Raw genomic sequence first — 17,335 nt, 5'->3', positions numbered from 1 at the left:
TAACATCAACATCAGAAGACCAATTTTTAACATGATCAAGCAAAGTAGTAACCATTGCCACGAGTCTATGATACTCAACGTGCATCTCATCAATTTTCTCCTTAAGAGCATTCTTTTCATGAATAAATGCTTCCATATTTTTAAACACAAATGACTGCTATAAACTGCATATGGCTGAGATATAACCTATGACATCCTATCAGCAATACCCACCCACAACCACTAATCATGCATCAAAGTAGTCAATGTAGGTCTCATTGAAGCCTAATCATCTTGCTGCATAAAAACAGACCCATCTAGATCAACCTCCATGTCATTCAAGAGTTGCTTTTCAACCTTTAGAAAAGGTTGTAAACAAGCATCCAAGAGTACTTTATCAGCCTTAAGCTTAGCATTTTCCTTAGCCAACAAATCAAGTTCACCATTGAATTTATCTTGCATATTAGATGTTCATTCCTTTTGAAAGCAACTGAAGACATTTACATTTAGCCAACATATCAGCATAGTCATCAATCTGACTCCGTAAAGAACCCACCTCATTATCATGCGATTCCCTCATCTTTTCCATCTCAATATGCATTTGTTCCCTTTTAGTCTTCATGCAAGCCAATTGCTCTTGCAAAGATTGTACTACATCCAACTTCACTGCACCACTAGATTGCATTTCTGTCATGAACTGATGTAAACCTGTCATAAAAGAACAAGCTTCCTCAAGATTCTAAGGAACGTAGGCATCTGAAACCACATTCATGTCATTAGGCAAAACCAATACGCTGCTGCAACTAATCACCATGTTTAGGTATAGGCATGTTCTCCATCTTGATCTTGGAGAATCTTACCTTTTTCTTTACCCCTTTAATCACTACATCTTCATGAACATTTGCATTTTTGGCATCATCATTCAACTACTCTAAAATATCAAAAGGCATAGAAGTTGCCAAAGCATTAACATGTGAGATTTCATGAGAGGAAAGATTCATGAACAAAGGATCCACCAAGTCTTTTGCCTTATCATTTCCAGAATCAACCAAAGCATTAGCATGAGAGAAATCTTTGTCATAGAGATCAACAAGTATGCCATCCACCAATTTCTACCTCTTAAATGCACTAACCTTATCCATTTTTGGAGACTCCCAAAGAGATGGATGCATGGTCGAGCACACAACCTGCATATGAGCATACAAGGACGCCAACATAGATCCAATCCTACTTTTCTGCTACTTTTTCTGAATAGTTGGTACATGGACTTCCTACATCAGCTTATCATACAAGATTATAGACCAATTAGGAACTCCAATATTTTCTGCATATCATAAAATACTGAATGTATCCTTTACAATGACATCTACCTTAATGAACAACAAAAACCTTTTCATAAACCACTTTATGAAGAATCTTCTTTTTGGGTCAACATGTCTCAAGACGTATTGATTTTGGGCACTAGTAACAGGTCCAAATTCCTGTTTCATGACTTCATCGGTACACCTTTAATGCTTTGGTCCATCATTGATTTCAAGAGAGAATACTTGAGCCAAAAAAGGAGTAAGTTCCAATTGACCACCAATTTTTCCACTCTCTCTCGGATCATCAACAACTGTTGTTGGGCATGTACATTATTACCCCAAGCATCCCAAGGCAACTCAGCAAAATTGAGAACCAATCTACTTCAACCAGCCCCTAGTATTGGGATTGTTTGTATCCATAAGAATAGAACAAATCAATCATTGGTGTGAACAGCTCACTGTCGTCATCACTAGACATCGTAGACAATGCCTTCGGTGTTGAATCCTTGGCTTTAGGAGTAACATATGGAGGAATATCGCTCCAACCCTCATCATAATCAGGAACAGCTCTCTGATGTTGGCTTCCTCTCTTCACAAGAAGTTTAGAAACATTTCTTTGCCTCATTTTTACCATGGTAGCTACCGCCACAACTTGCTGAGAATCAAAGAGGTAAAGAGATGAAGAATATGAAGAAAGAAGATGGCATGGAGTTGTAGGATGATGCTGTTGGATGGGCGCATGCATCAACATGCATGTCTTCTTTCCCATGCTTTGCCCTTTTTCTTCTTGCCCTACTTCTCAATGAGTTACACTCCTAGAAAAGAGAGTGTGTATCACACAGTGATGACAAGATGTACTTACTAAGAGTTTGACATGTGTCTGAAGTCTCTTCAAATAAGCCTCATACAATTGAAACTCAATGTCTTCACACAGTTCCATTCCCACAAGAATTGGAGTTGAAATCAATTGATCTACTAAACCATCATGTCGCACAAGTCCAAAATTAAAAGGTAACAAGCCTTTCAATGCACATTCCCTCCATGCCATGATAAGACTTTGCCAAGTCATAATATCTTGTGAGAAGGCTTTAAAAATATAACCACCATAATACAAATTCCCATAGCCCACTTTTAATATAGTAAAGTGCCACCACTTCATGAAGCTCCTTTGCTCCTATAACAATACAAAGAACAACTCTAAAGTATCCTGCACTTCATAAAGCAACATTAAAATTTGCATAGCTTCCTTATGAAGACCATAAGTAATAGAAAAGATAACATCATCTTCCAACATCTGCCAATAAAATAATGGCTCTATTTGTAAAGAATCAATCCAAGGAACCCTAAAAAGAATCATTAGGTGTAAGGAATCAAAAACTACTCTATGGGGTAAAATCCCACTCCTTGCTCCATGAGGCAACATTACTAATGGTTGAATCAAATTAACAGAGCAACTGTTGGTTTCTCCTGAACTTCATGAGGTGCATCATCATAATTCGGTTGTACTAGTCTTCTTAATCTAAACCCATTTACTACGGGCTAGAGTATGTCACCCTACAAAGTAGCCAACACAAAAGTACCTTGGCCCACATCTTTTACAACCTCATAAGGACCAATATACCTCAACTTTAGCTTTTCGGATGCTTTCCAAGCCTTGAATTATACACCATAATAAGACCCTCCCTCTTTAATTATCTTTTTCTTGATGTGTCTGTTTACCCATGCATGTATTCTTGATTGCACCATTGCTAAAAGGTAATGAGCTATAATCTGATCTTCTTCCCAACTGCATTAACTTTTTCAACCTATCATGAAACAATTCTTTAGGACACAACCTATAAGTAACTGCCACTCTCAAACTAGGAAGCAAGAACTCCATGGGGACAACTGCCTTAAGGCCATAAACCAACTTGAATGGAGTTAAATCAGTAGACACCTTATATGCTATGCGGAAATTCCACAATGTTGAGTCCAATTTAGTATCCCGATCCTTACAGTTATCAACAACTATCTTCTTAAGAATCCGAATCAAAATCTTATTAGAACTTTCAGCTTGTCCATTTGCCCAAGGGTGGTAAGGGGTAAATTTCTTATGCAGAATCATATGTTTAGAAGTCGGTTCCTTAATCACTTCATTCAGAAAATGCTTATCCCAATCACTTACCAACTCTATGGGGCATCCAAACTGAGTTATTATGTTAGAGTAGAGAAATTGTGCCACATTTGCTACATTATTGTCTCGCAAAGCTTTAGCTTCAACCCACTTAGTACAATAGTCAATACAAACCAAAATATATTGATTTTTACTTTGTCGAGCAGCTAGCTTGATAGGACCCACAAAATCAATACCCCACTTTTGTAAAGGTTTTAAAGGTAAAACGGGATGATCTTGCATTCGATCCCTAGATTGTGGTTGACCTTTCTTCATACAAATAATGCACTCTTTTGCATATCGATAAGCATCCTTAAGTACAATAGGCTACCACAAACCAGCTTGAAGAATCTTCTTACTTGTGACTTCTCTTGAAAAATGACCTCTAGTGAGTCCTGCATGTGCTTCATGCAAAACCATAGACTATTCTTGCATAGCTACACATCTCCTTAACACATTGTCAATGCCCCTCCTAAAGAGCACTCCCATAATAACCTCAAAGTTTTTGCTCTGTAATGCCAACCTTCTACGGTGGTCTCTTGATAAGGCTGCAAGCATCACTTCATGAAGCAAAAAATTCAAAATTTGATAATAGAAGGAATTGAATTGACTTGCACTCTTAACAGCTCTCCATCATGCAATTGATCATTTACCCCCAATGCAGGGTCCACTGTCAAGTCTACTCAGAAAATCAGCTCTACATGCTCTTTACCTGGTGTATATACTATTTTATAGTCAAACTCTTGCAAAAGTAACATTCACCTTGCCAATCTTCCCGTAAGCTGCAGTTTGTTAATGAGATACAATAAAGCTTGATTATCAACATGAAAAATGACTTGATTTTCCAATAGATAATGCCAAAATTTCTGCAATGCAAATATCATCCCAAGAGCCTCTCTTTCAGTTACTGTATAATTATTTTTAGTTGATGTAAGCCTTCTACTTGCATAGTAAACAGGCCTAAACCAACCAACCACTCTTTTCTGCATTAAAACTACACCCGTTGCAATGTCAGATGCATCTAAAAACACACGAAATGGTATATCCATTGGGGAGGTTGCAAGATTGTAGCCACTACCAACATCTTCTTCAATATCCCAAAAGCATTATCTTGATCATGTCTCCAAAAAAACTGAACTCCCTTCTTGGTAAACAAAGTAAGCAAAGCACAAATATGAGCTAAATACCACAAATACCGACTATGCCATTTGACTTGCCCCACAAAGTGCATCACCTCTAAGACTGTAGTAGGGACAGTAGCCTTCTAAACAACCTGAATTTTCCTTGGGTCAATAGCCATACCTTCCTCTGATATAATATGTTCAAGAAGAACTCCTCTTTTAGTAGCAAAAATAGATTTAAACGGATTAAGTGACATTCCAAATTGTTAGCATCTCTCAAAACACAATCTAAGATGCTGCAAATGATCCACTTTCTTACCAAAGACATAAAAATTGTCTATAAAGACTCTCATGAAAGATGTAAGATATGGACCAAATGTTTTATAAGCTGCACCTTGAAATTCTAGTGGTCCATTCTTTAACCCAAATTTCATGGCAGTACTCACAAATGCTCCCCACTCAAAGGTTGTTTTGTCCATATCATCAGGATGCATGCGGATCTGATTATATCCAGAGAAACCATCCAAGAAACTATATATCTCATGGCCCACTACATCATCCAATAAAGAATCTGTGAACCGAAGAGAAAATGGATCAGTGATTGTTGCTAGATTCAATTTCCTATAGTCCATACTGGAATAAACATCCACTTCAAACACTGGAATAACAATAGGATTAGCTTGTAGAAAAGGTTCATCCTCATCATCTTCAATCTCAGGGGGTATGTTAATTGTCTGAGAAATTAATGGACGGTATTTAAACTTCAATACCACCTGATTCTTAGTAGATAACTTGACCTCTCTCCCCCAATAAGGGATAATTACTGTATTAGAACCCCGATCTTGTTTCAACTTGGCTAATCTGAACCAAGGTCTTCCCAACATCATATTATAGTAATCTCCTAAGCCTTGCATACGAAAAACTACAAAACTGACCTTGAACTTCAATCCTGCTACTCGAATGAGTTGATTCCTTAGTATGCCCAAAGGTTGAAGTCTCTGTTGATCAACCATTTGAACCTGAAATGATGCTGCAACAAGTCCTTGCAATTTGTGTGCCACATATAGTTCTTCATGTAGAATATTAACCCATGAACCTCCATCTAGTAGTACATCATCAAACTTACTACCCAAGTATTCAACTTGAATGGTTGGAACCTTATAATCTACCACCTCTGACTGTGTGGGGATTATTGCTTGACACTTTGAGATCAATCCACTATCACCATCATGATGATTCCATACCTTATCTTGATTAGACATAATCTTTGCAATGAGCTTTTCCTTAAATCCTAGAATCAAATCAAGAATTTATTCCAAAGTTAGTTGTAAAGAAGATTTAACTAATGCAGTAAATAACTCATGGGAACCATGAAATGACTCATATGGGTCAAAACTTTGATGCTAATTGGTTTGCTCTACTATCAAAACACTCCACAACTTCTACCTCGCATCCCACCATTGCTTCCCTCTCAACAACAGCTGATATTAGAGTGGCCTTTCATATTCATGGGAGATCTTGCTTAAAGCAAGGAACACAAGGAGTGAAGCTTTATCACGATGTGTGAGGATTTGAGCTTATTCTTTAACATTGATGCTTACTGCCTGCACATTGATAGAGATGTTATTCTCATTGCTTGGATGTAGATCTGAGTCAATAGGTGCTCAAGCCATTGAGGCTTGATTTGGAGCTACAGTATCCCATTTTGGCAGTGATTTGGCAACCATTTGTGGCTAGGTATGGAGCAAAGATCTTGGCTTTGAATGCTTAGAAAGAGATCTTGGTACATGGTTTTTATGTATGCAAGCACATAGGTTGCTTAAGTACAATGGCGACTTGTTTTTGGGAAGCAAGAGTCTTAAGCAAGGGGTTTGCTTGAGTCTAGCAAGGGGCTTGCGTTATCTCAAACTCTACTTGTTTTGAAGCAGAGAGTCTTCTTGTGTTTGTAACACAAATAGAAAGAGAGAGAGTCTTGATAATTTTATTGAGAGAGTGATGTCTATGAACTGCGATGTAGATCAAGATGCCCCAAAAGATTGTTTATGTTTAAAATGACTCGCATGAGACTAATCCCCACATTTTTACATTATCTAGAAGATAAAGGGCATCCTTTTAATCACAGAAACCTTTCTATACGATTTGAACATTAGCTGGTTGTGACTAGTTTGCACTGGGATGCTTGCAGATTACTCCCTAACTTTGGATTGCATATAGATTTGGATAACATTGCTAGTTTATGCTCACTTTGTAGAGAGTATGTTAGCTAAATTTGATTTGTGAAGACAATTTATATGTACTTAGTCTCTGGTGACTATTTTATGCTCAAAAGATAGCGGAATACTTGGGACAACTTGTAAAAAATTCATGTCTTTGGGAGTGCTAAAATATTATTTTTACATCAAATTTATTTTAGTTTGATATTTGAATAGCCATGAGCACTTCATTTGTAGTCCATAAGTCTATTTTGAGTTGCAATTGGATATACCTTGTTGTTTTTTGTATATATACATACTTTTGTCATTATGACTTCTTCATCGACGTACAGAGAATGCATTGTTCAATATTGAAAAGCTTGATGGTACAAATTGTTCATACTACAAAGAGTAAATATAAAATGTATTGGTCCAAAGAAAATAGGTAAAGTCAAATGTAACGGGATTAAGCTTGAGGACATGGATGTAGATGTATGGGAGGATTTAGATGAGATGGCATGCTCTACTATTATATTGGCATTCTCAAAGTTTGCAAATTTTAATGTAACATATATAACAAGTGTATATGGTGCTTGAAAAAAGCCTGATGACTTGTATGAAAAAGAAAGTGCAATTTCACAGGTTTATTGGCTGAAAAAACTCATTGATCTTCGCATAAAGAAGGAGGCTTCAATGTCTAAATCAACTCAATGAGTTTAATAGCATTTTTAGACGATTGACATCTTTGAAGATTATCTTTTATGATTCAGTGTGAAGGCCATATTCTTGTTAGTCATGTTGCCTGAGTTGGGATACTTTCAAGACTACCATTAGTAACTCTGCACCTACAAATGGTCTTACAAGTGCTAATATTGAGAACAACTTGCTCCACCAAGGAGGTGAATCGAAAGAACAATATAGGGTCAAAGAGCTCCAATGCACTTATGGTGAAAGGAAGGTCAAATACCAAGGGGAACTCTCATGAGAGAGGTAAATTAAGAAGCAAGTCATGTAGCAAAGAGGATGTAGAATGCTATTTCTCTAACAAGAAGAGACACATAAAAAAGGATTGCTACAAGTGGAAGAATAAGCAAAACGTAAAAAGAAAAATAAAGATAATGAAAAAAATTATGAGAGGAAGGTCAAATTCTAGGATAAACTCTCATGAGAGAGGCAAGTTAAGAAGCAAGTCTATTTCCTACTTATGATGCTCAAAAGGGAGGATGCATCCATCTTGGAAACAACTATGCATGTAGCATTGTTGGCATTAGGGATATGCACTTGTCATTTCAAAATAGTTCTCATTTTGTTTTCCGGAATGCATGGCATGTTTCAAACTTGACAAATAGTTTGATCAGTACTTGCAACTTAATTTAAAGAGATTAATGTCGTGAACTTATTTTGATGATGACTACATACTTACAATTTCTTCTCTTGATGTTTCATAGTTGACTAATGCCTAGTCTACCTATACTCAGTGTTGGTTGCTTGATTCAAGGGCTTCATTTCATGTCACCCCTCATTGAGAGTGGTTTCACTCCTATCACAACATGATCGGATCTGTCAAATTGGGTAATGACCTAGCATTAGATATTGTTGGTATAGGAGATGTCCACCAACAGTTTCCTTCAGGTAATATGTTTACTTTGCATGATGTATATTATTTTTCGACTTTGTGTAATCTGTGTGTGGAAGATTTGCAACGATCTCTTGTTGTGGCCAAAGGATCAAAATCAGATACTTTGTATCCTTTGCATGTTTTTGGTGTTAAATATCACATTATAGCTATCACTAAACAACCATGTGTCTCTTTATGGCATCACCATTTGGGGCAAATATCAATCATGAAAGCTTTGTGCCATTTGAAATATCTTCCTTGTCTAAATTATTTCAATCTTGGCTTTTGTGAGGATTGTCTCCTTGCAAAGCAAACTAAAATGTTGCATAATAGATGTTGTGGGAGTAGAAGATCAAAATGTTTTGATTTGGTTCATAGTGATTTTTGTGAGCCAATGCCCATGTTTCATTGGGCAGAGCCTTATACTTTGACACCTTTATAGATGATGCCACAAGGAAGGTTTGGGCTTATCTTCTTCACAAGAAGAGTGATGCATTGGATGCATTTTAAAGGTTATTGGCATTTGTAGAGAACCAGTCTAGCAATAAGCTTAATTAATTGAGGACTAATAATGATGGAGTACACACCTCGCACACCTTACAAACTTTTGTGCTAGCCATGGTATCAAGAGAGAGTTGATAGCTCTTGAGAATCTTGCTCAAAATGTTGTGACTAAGAAGATGAACATGACCATTTGGGAAAGTGTTCATAGTATGCTCTGTAATGCTAGCCTCATGAATCCATTTCAAGCTAAAGCAATAAAGGTAGTAGTGTGTTTGATCAATACATCTCCTAGCAAGCCATTGCATGCCAATATACTAGAGAAATTAAGGTATGCAAAGAGACCTAGTTATGATCACTTGGGTGTTTTTGGCTTTGAGGCATTTATGCATATGCTAGGGACAAGCGGAGTAAACTTGATCCAAATTCTAAGGAATACATTTCTCTTAGCTATGGAGAATAAGGTGAAATGGGTAATCCCTTTGTGGGATCCTGAATCAAAGAAGATAATATGCAGCTATGATATTATCTTTAATAAGAATAAAACACATGAGTAGCCTATTAAAATGGTCAAGATTCGTAGAGTTGTATTTTAAGAGGATGGGTAGCCACCACATAAGTAGATTGCACAACTTGTTCCACATGATGTAAGTTTTGGATAGCCAATAAATGTTGAGGTGAAAGTTCCATGAGATGGTGGACAACCTCATGTTTTATAGGATAGACAGATGGGATAGCCAAAGGCTCCAGTTGAACCACTTTGATGTAAGTCTACAAGGGTTTCTAGACTACCAGATAGATATAATCCATCTCTAGAGTATGTCCTAGCCACAGATTGTAGTGAGCCTTCTTGTTATGCAAATGCTATGACTATGGATGATAGTCATAAGTGGAAAATGGATATGTAGTCAGAGATGGATTCTTTAGAGAATAATGCTACATGGGAGTTAGTTCCTTTGCCTTAGGGAAAACATGCATTTCCATAAAAGGGGGTCTACAAGTTGAAGGTATCTTCATTCGATGTATTGCCTAAATACAAGACAAGATTGGTGGCCAAAAATTTAAGCATGTAGGAGAAGGGGATTGACATTCATGAGATCTTTTCACTAGTAGTCAAGATGACCACCCTTTGTACAATTCTTGATTTGGTTGCTAGGGAGGATATGGAGTTGATTCAGATGTGTGTAAACATTGTTTCCTTGCATGAGGACTTGCATGAGAATATTTACATGCATCATCCTGAGGGGTTTGTTGTGGAAGGAAAGCAGTAGTTGGCGTGTAAGTTACATAAGAGCTTATATGGTTTAAACATGTTCCCAAGGAATGGTATCATAAGTTTGATGCCTTTTATGTGATCCGAGGGATACATTTGGAGTGAGACCAATTATTGCCTATATACAAAAAAGGATAGGAATGTTATCCTTATTATCTTGATTCTATATATGGATGGCATGCTAGTTGCTGGGAAGTCCATTATGGGTGTGGATGCCTTAAAGAAAATGTAACATGAAACCTTTGACATGGAGGACTTGGGGAATGCTGCTTGGTATGCACATTATGCAAGATTGAGACAAAAAGATACTCTATTTGTCTCAAAAGGAATATATTGGCAAGGCATTGGAGTGTTTTAATATGGAGAGGGGGAAGACTATCAGTGTTCCATTGCCTCCATATTTAAAAGTTAGCTAATACGACAACACTAAGCTAGATGAGAAGAATGAAAGATAAAGCATGAGTGGAGGCACCCAAGCCAAAGCAAGAGCTATGGTGGATGGAGCAAGAGAGAGACACATTGTATCTGGGAACTCCAATAGTCACAATCTATAACCAACCTTCCCTTATTCAATAGTCACTAAAATAACAAAGAATAAAGTGATAATGATGGGTGTCCTTATCCCCAACAACATTACACTTAAAGACGAATGTGTCTCAGTGAGAGGAGTAAAAGAAAAAGTGAAAAAATACAACATATACATAGAGTACGACAAATGAGAAAAGATATCATCTCATCCTATGCCCATCATGTTTCTAAGGAAGGCAAAATGTTTCACTAAGAGACTTTTTGTGAGTAGATCTATAGGATTCTCGTTAGTCAAGATCTTGACAAGCTCAATAGACTTGTCCTCTTCTACCTCTTTGATGAAGTGAAAGCACTGCAATGTGCTTAGTTTTTTCATGGAAGACCACCTTATGGACCAATTGAATGGCATTTATAGAATTTGAATGTAGTGTGGGGGTCATAGGCATACCAAGATGTGCGACTAAGTAGTCTAACCATAAAGCCTTTTTGTAAGCCTTAGTGGGGCTGCAATGTACTCAGCCTCTGTAGTAGTAGACAAGGCCCTGCATTGTTGCACCTTACATATCCAAGACATAGCACCCGCAATATAGACAAAGACGTACCCAAAGGTGGACTTTCTACTATTTGGATGTCCTGAATAATCAGAGTCATTGTACTCCATGACTCCTATATCTTGGCTACCATAGCAAATGCACATATTTGTTATGCCTTTCAGGTATCTCATGATACCCTTCACGACATCCCAATGCCGCATGCCAAGTATAGCCATATAAAATTTCATTGTGTCCATTGCAAATGCTATGCTGTAGACATGATGAGTAGCTATCATGGCATACATCAAACTACCCATTGCGTACGCATATAGAACCTTGGCCATCTTAGCCTTCTCTGGCTATAGACAATCGACCTGACTAACCTTCACATGAGAAGGTAAAGGGCAATCAATAGGCTTACTATCTTACATATGGAATCACTCAAGTGCTCTGTGGATATACTCCTTCTGGGACAAGTAGAGAAGTCCCTTAGAGCACTTGCACATGATGCACATACCAAGTATCTGTGAGTCATGTCCCATGTCATTCATCTCAAGCTCTTTTCTTGAGTTGATTCTTCAAAGCATTTAGCTCAACGTGAGCACTCCCAACTATAAGCATATTATCAATTGCAGTACCAAAATAATAAGGCTACCATCATGGGCCTTCTTTGCTTATAAACATGGATTCATATCATTATGAGAATACCCTTGCAAATGCATAAAAGAATCAAACTTATGGTACAACTCCCTAGTTGCCTACTTAAGCCCATAAAGACTCTTCTTCAATTTGCACATTAGGTGTTTCATGTCTTTCTCCATAAAGCCCTTAGGCTGCACTGTATAAATCTCATCATGTAGATCCCCATGTAAGAAAATTTTCTTAACATCCATTTGATAAAGCTCAAAACTTAACTGATTAGACAACCCAAAAGAACTTCTACTTTGAATCCTTTGCAACAACCAATCTAGCCTTATCTATTGGATTAGGTGAATAAGGTTACTTTTCAACTTGTACACCCACTTGCATGGTAATGCATGTTTCCCATCAAGCAATGAAACTAAGTCCCATGTACGTTTCTTCTACAATGAATCAAACTTAAGACTACTACATAACCCTCTCCTAAGAATGAGAATCATCTTTGCAGATAGCCTCCTCATAGGTAAGTGGTTCAGTAGAGTCTATCACCATGACATAATCCATAAAGGGCTCATAATAATGATCAAAAGAATGTGAAGCTCTAAGAAAGCTCCTCAAAACTAGTTGTGGGGCTTGTACTGCATGTCCTCTCTATCTAATAGTATAATCCTATATAATGGGCAGATTGTGGGCCACTACATTATCAACAACTGCAACAAGCTATCTCATTCGGGCTGGTTGAACGGTAAGAGAGAAAGCTCCCCTTGAAAGACCACCCTGCATACCTCAACTACCTGCTTAAGCTTCTTATGCATATTCTCTTCATGGAAAATTACATCGTGGTTAGGATACCTTCTGAGTAGCATGTAGATCCCAAAGGTGATAGCCCATCTCACTTGCATCACCATATCTAAGAAAGATACATTTGACAAACTTTGAACCCAGCTTAATTACACTTGTCCTTGTGAATATGGCAGAAAGCCTCACATCCAAAGGCCCTCAAATTGAGCATATGACGGAGATTTTCCATGCCATACCTCTTTTGCAACCTAACAACCAAGAGTAGTGTATAGAGATTTTCCATGCAATACCTCTTTTGCAACCTAACAACCAAGAGTAGTGTATAGAGATCTATTAATGAGATGCACAATAGTAGTAACTACCTTAGTCCAAAAGTATTGTGGTAAGCCTACATGACTAAGCATACTACGGACTCTTTCTTGAATAGTCATGTTCATGAACTCTACAATACCATTTTGGGGTGGGGTATATAGGGTGATCAACTGACGCTTAATACCCATTCATCACAAAACTACTCAAATGCCTTAGAAACATATTCACTCCCATGATCAATCCTTAGGCATTTCAGCCTATACCTAGACTAGTTCTCAACAAAAGCAAGAAAGCATTGAAATGTAGCTAGAACATCTTATTTTTCCTTAATAGAATAAAGCCAAACCTCACTTGAATAATTATCAATAAATATCACAAAGTATTTTGCACCACCCAATGATTGATAGGGCATGGGACCACATACATTAGAATTCACAAGAGCCAGTGGCTCACCCATATGCGTAGAATCAGACTTTTGATGAGTTATAATAAGATACTACAAATAAGTAAGTACTTTCATTCCTTTCAAAGACATGTGCCCAAGGCAACGATGGCATAAAGATACATGTGGTGCTATGGTCAATAGACCTAGATACAAACAAAGAATAGAGGTTGTCAGCCTTGGCACCTCGAGCAAAAACAAGGTGACCATGGGTACGCTTCCTCACATAATCACAAAAAGAGACACAATATCATGCATCATCCAACTTTTCGATAGAGAGTAAGCTTTTAGTCAAAGTCGGTATATGATGTACATTATGTAAAATAAAAGAGTTGTCTAAACCAAACTGCAATCCAACATCCCCAATGGCAATGATATCCCATGCATTGTCATTTCCTAGTCTCATAGAACCTATAATGTTGCAATATGTATGAAACTAATTGTGATGCAGGGTAACACTGAAAGAAGCCCTTGAATCAAGTAGCCAACACCGAGAGTAAGTAGATGAAACATTGGTCAACTTAGTAATATCAAGAGATGAAGCAGCTAAGATATAGTCATCATCAAGCTCAAGATGCATTACATTTATATATTCAATCTTCATGCTGGACTTACTAGGGCCAATGCTATGATAATTGAACTTTGCATTATCACATGATTTTCCCTTGTCTTTCTCATTGCACCTATGATTGTGCATTTTATGGCGCCAGTACGGCGTAATATAACCCTAATATGGTCTCATCAAACTTACATCTATGGGAGTTACTGTGAGATTGCCCAAGAGACTAAGACTTGCCCATGTTGGGTGTTGTGAGTCTCTACCATAGTTATTATTGCCATTGTCACCCTTTTTGCCTTTAGAAGTAAATGCATGAGAAGTACAAGATGCATCAATGTTCTTCCTATATTTACCTCTTCTATTAGTAGAGTACTCTCTATATCATTACATTTAAAACCACCCTCTGGGGGGACTAGCACTCATAACAATATAGAGATATCCCATGACTTGGACAGTGTGACAAGCAAGAACAAAGACTTGATATTATCTTTAAATTGAATGTCCTATGATACAAGTTGTTTAAAAATAGAATGAAACTCATTCAAATGAATAGACATAGTTCTACCCTCCTTCATGCAAAGGCCTATAAGATTCTTGAGCCAAACCAGTACAATTGACATGTAGGACTTAGCTTTTCATAAAGATCAAAAATCTTTTTTCATTATGCATAAGCATCACCCTTAGTGTCAATGACATTAAAATACACATGCTTTGATAATGACATAATGATAGTAGATTTGCATAGCTCATCAAGTTCTACCCAATCCTATGCATCATAAAGCTCATGCTTTATGCCTTGTAACTTCAATGGTTTAACTTATATCTTTTGCACCAAGACATGCCATATTTGTATCTTCCAGTATTGAAAATTATTACCATTAAGCTTTTCAATGTTGAAAATAGGAATATCGGTTAATGAACTTGCCTTGCAAATGTCTACAAATGATGAGAGTACGTGTTGCTATAATTAGAACAAAGCAATCCCAAAACTAATCCAAAATGGCAGGCAAATGGACGAGAACAAATGCGGGTATAGTTGTCTACCGATTGCAATTTAAAAAATTCCAAAAAAAATCTATCTACTCTCCAAAAGAATGCTAAAACCTGTAATTACAAAAATGCTAAAATAAAGGCAGCAGTATATATCAATCCAACGGTGGACAAATAGCCAAGAAAGCAAGCTTCCACTGTTAGGAATATTCAAGTAGCAATCAGGATGCAAAGAATTAAACTAACAATAATTAAGCATAGACTTCTAGTACCAAAGAATGCCATGAAATCAAAGTGTCAATAAACCATACATCCCATAAGCATATACATCATGTATGTAGAAAATCTCAAGGGCAACAAAGATCAATCAAATACACAATTAACTGAGAAAAAAGAAATGGCATTTAATACATAACCAATATGCATATATATATCAATAACAAACCGATGACAGACATATGTGCTAGTGCCCAAAGCATATGAAATCAAATCAGTCCACAAGCAGAGGTTATTGCATCCAATATCATACAAGAGAGTATATACATGAACCAAGAGTCCCACTATCTCAAAGAACCAAGCTTTGTTAAGTAAGTACAAGAATCTCCCACTAGAAGCAAATCCAAAATGCAAAGTGAGTAAGCAAAGCTCAAGACATATACGTCAAAGCATTCCAAAAGCCCAAATGCATCACAAATACATCCGAGAGCATGTGTCCAATGAAGCTTCAATACCCATAAGTGAGTAAGCATGGAAGCTCAAAGCAGCAATAAGTGTCCAACGAAGCTTCAATACCCATAAGTGAGTAAGCATGGAAGCTCAAAGCAGCAACCAAAGCCCAAGTACATCAAATGTAGCTCAAATCCAAGTGCCAAAGCATATCATAACTATATCCAAGCTCACACATCAATCCTAGACATCACCATAGACATGTACTATACCCGAAATGCTATGCAGACACATAGGGATTCAAAGTATAAAGCTCACTATTGTATGCTTGCTACCCAAACTATTATTACAATAATAAACACTTCAATGACTAAGCTATCGATCTCTATTCAGTCCAAAAGCCTTTCTAGAGCATCAATATAAACCAATCAAATGCTTAGTGTTCAAACTAGAAGTGTTCTATTTTGTGTAAAACAGAGAACTAAAAACTGCAAAGAATTAATCACACTCTTTATTTCTAGCTATAGAACACATGAATCTGATATTGTATACAAAACTTAATGGCCAAAATATGAAAGTACTATCAAGCTACCATAGTTGTCCACAACTTTTGCAGCATGCTCTATATCCACTCAAATATAATAGAATGGTTGCTTTTCAACTCAATAAGCACTCAAATAGGATGATCTAAGATTTGGAAAGCTCATCGACAAGTCGAGAGCAAGTAGAACAAGCCAAGAGATGAAAGAACTCAATGCATACCTCAGGAGGAAGAAAAAATGTTTGCCATGAAGCCTTGAGCTCAAGCTTCTTTACGGGCTGAAGCAAAGTGATCATTGAATCTCCTTGAATATCCACTTTGATACCACTTGAAAGATAGAGTCTAAGCAAAAGCACACAAGTAGAAGCAACAGCAAAGCAATAGCTATGGCAGATGGAGCAAGAGAACAAGAGAGAGAGACATTGTATGTGGGAACTCCAACAATCACACTATGTGATTGGCCTTCCCTTATTCAATAATCATTGAAAGAATAAATAATAAAGTGATAGTGTTCGGTGCATGCTACTTGTAGTGAATATATATGTGGGCACAATGAAGTAAATGTGGATGGCTAGACATAGGCACCTTTACCCCCAACACAGAAGGCTGAAATGGCCAAGATTCCTTATGCACCTGTAGTTGGTAGCTTGATATACTCCATGGTTGATACACGTCTAAACATTGCCTTGTAATAATCAAAGTGCCATTCAGTTGACACGAAACCCTGTCTTTCATGCAAATATAACGAACATTGACTTAAAGTATCACTTCATCAAGAAGGTGCTAAGTGAATTGAGCTTACCAAGATGCATCTAAATGATAACCCTATGGATCTTCTCACGAGCAGTTTATCTTTTGACTGCTTCGCACACTACAAAGTGTTGATCAACATTAGATAGTATCTTCACTTTCTTATTATACTCCCATAAAGGCACATTGGCCTTTAAGCAGAAGGTTATTGGGTTAAAGGCCAATGGCTAATAGTTGGGCAGGCACTCCTTGTATAAGTACACACTATACAATCATATATAAGTGAAGATAACAAAGAATAAGGGTACCATTCATCTTTTTATCCACATCTCTTCTCTCTCTTAACCCTCTTTACATCCCAACATTGCTTCCCTCTCAACTTTGAGTATTAGAGTCTAGGTATAAAAGGTAGAGAATAAGGAGTGTGCACATCT

This window comes from Lygodium microphyllum, chromosome 15 (genome assembly GCF_053477565.2).
Source record: "Lygodium microphyllum isolate KBCC chromosome 15, Lygodium_microphyllum_v1.1.10, whole genome shotgun sequence".
NCBI lineage: Eukaryota > Viridiplantae > Streptophyta > Polypodiopsida > Schizaeales > Lygodiaceae > Lygodium > Lygodium microphyllum.
This window is presented reverse-complemented; position numbering follows the sequence as displayed.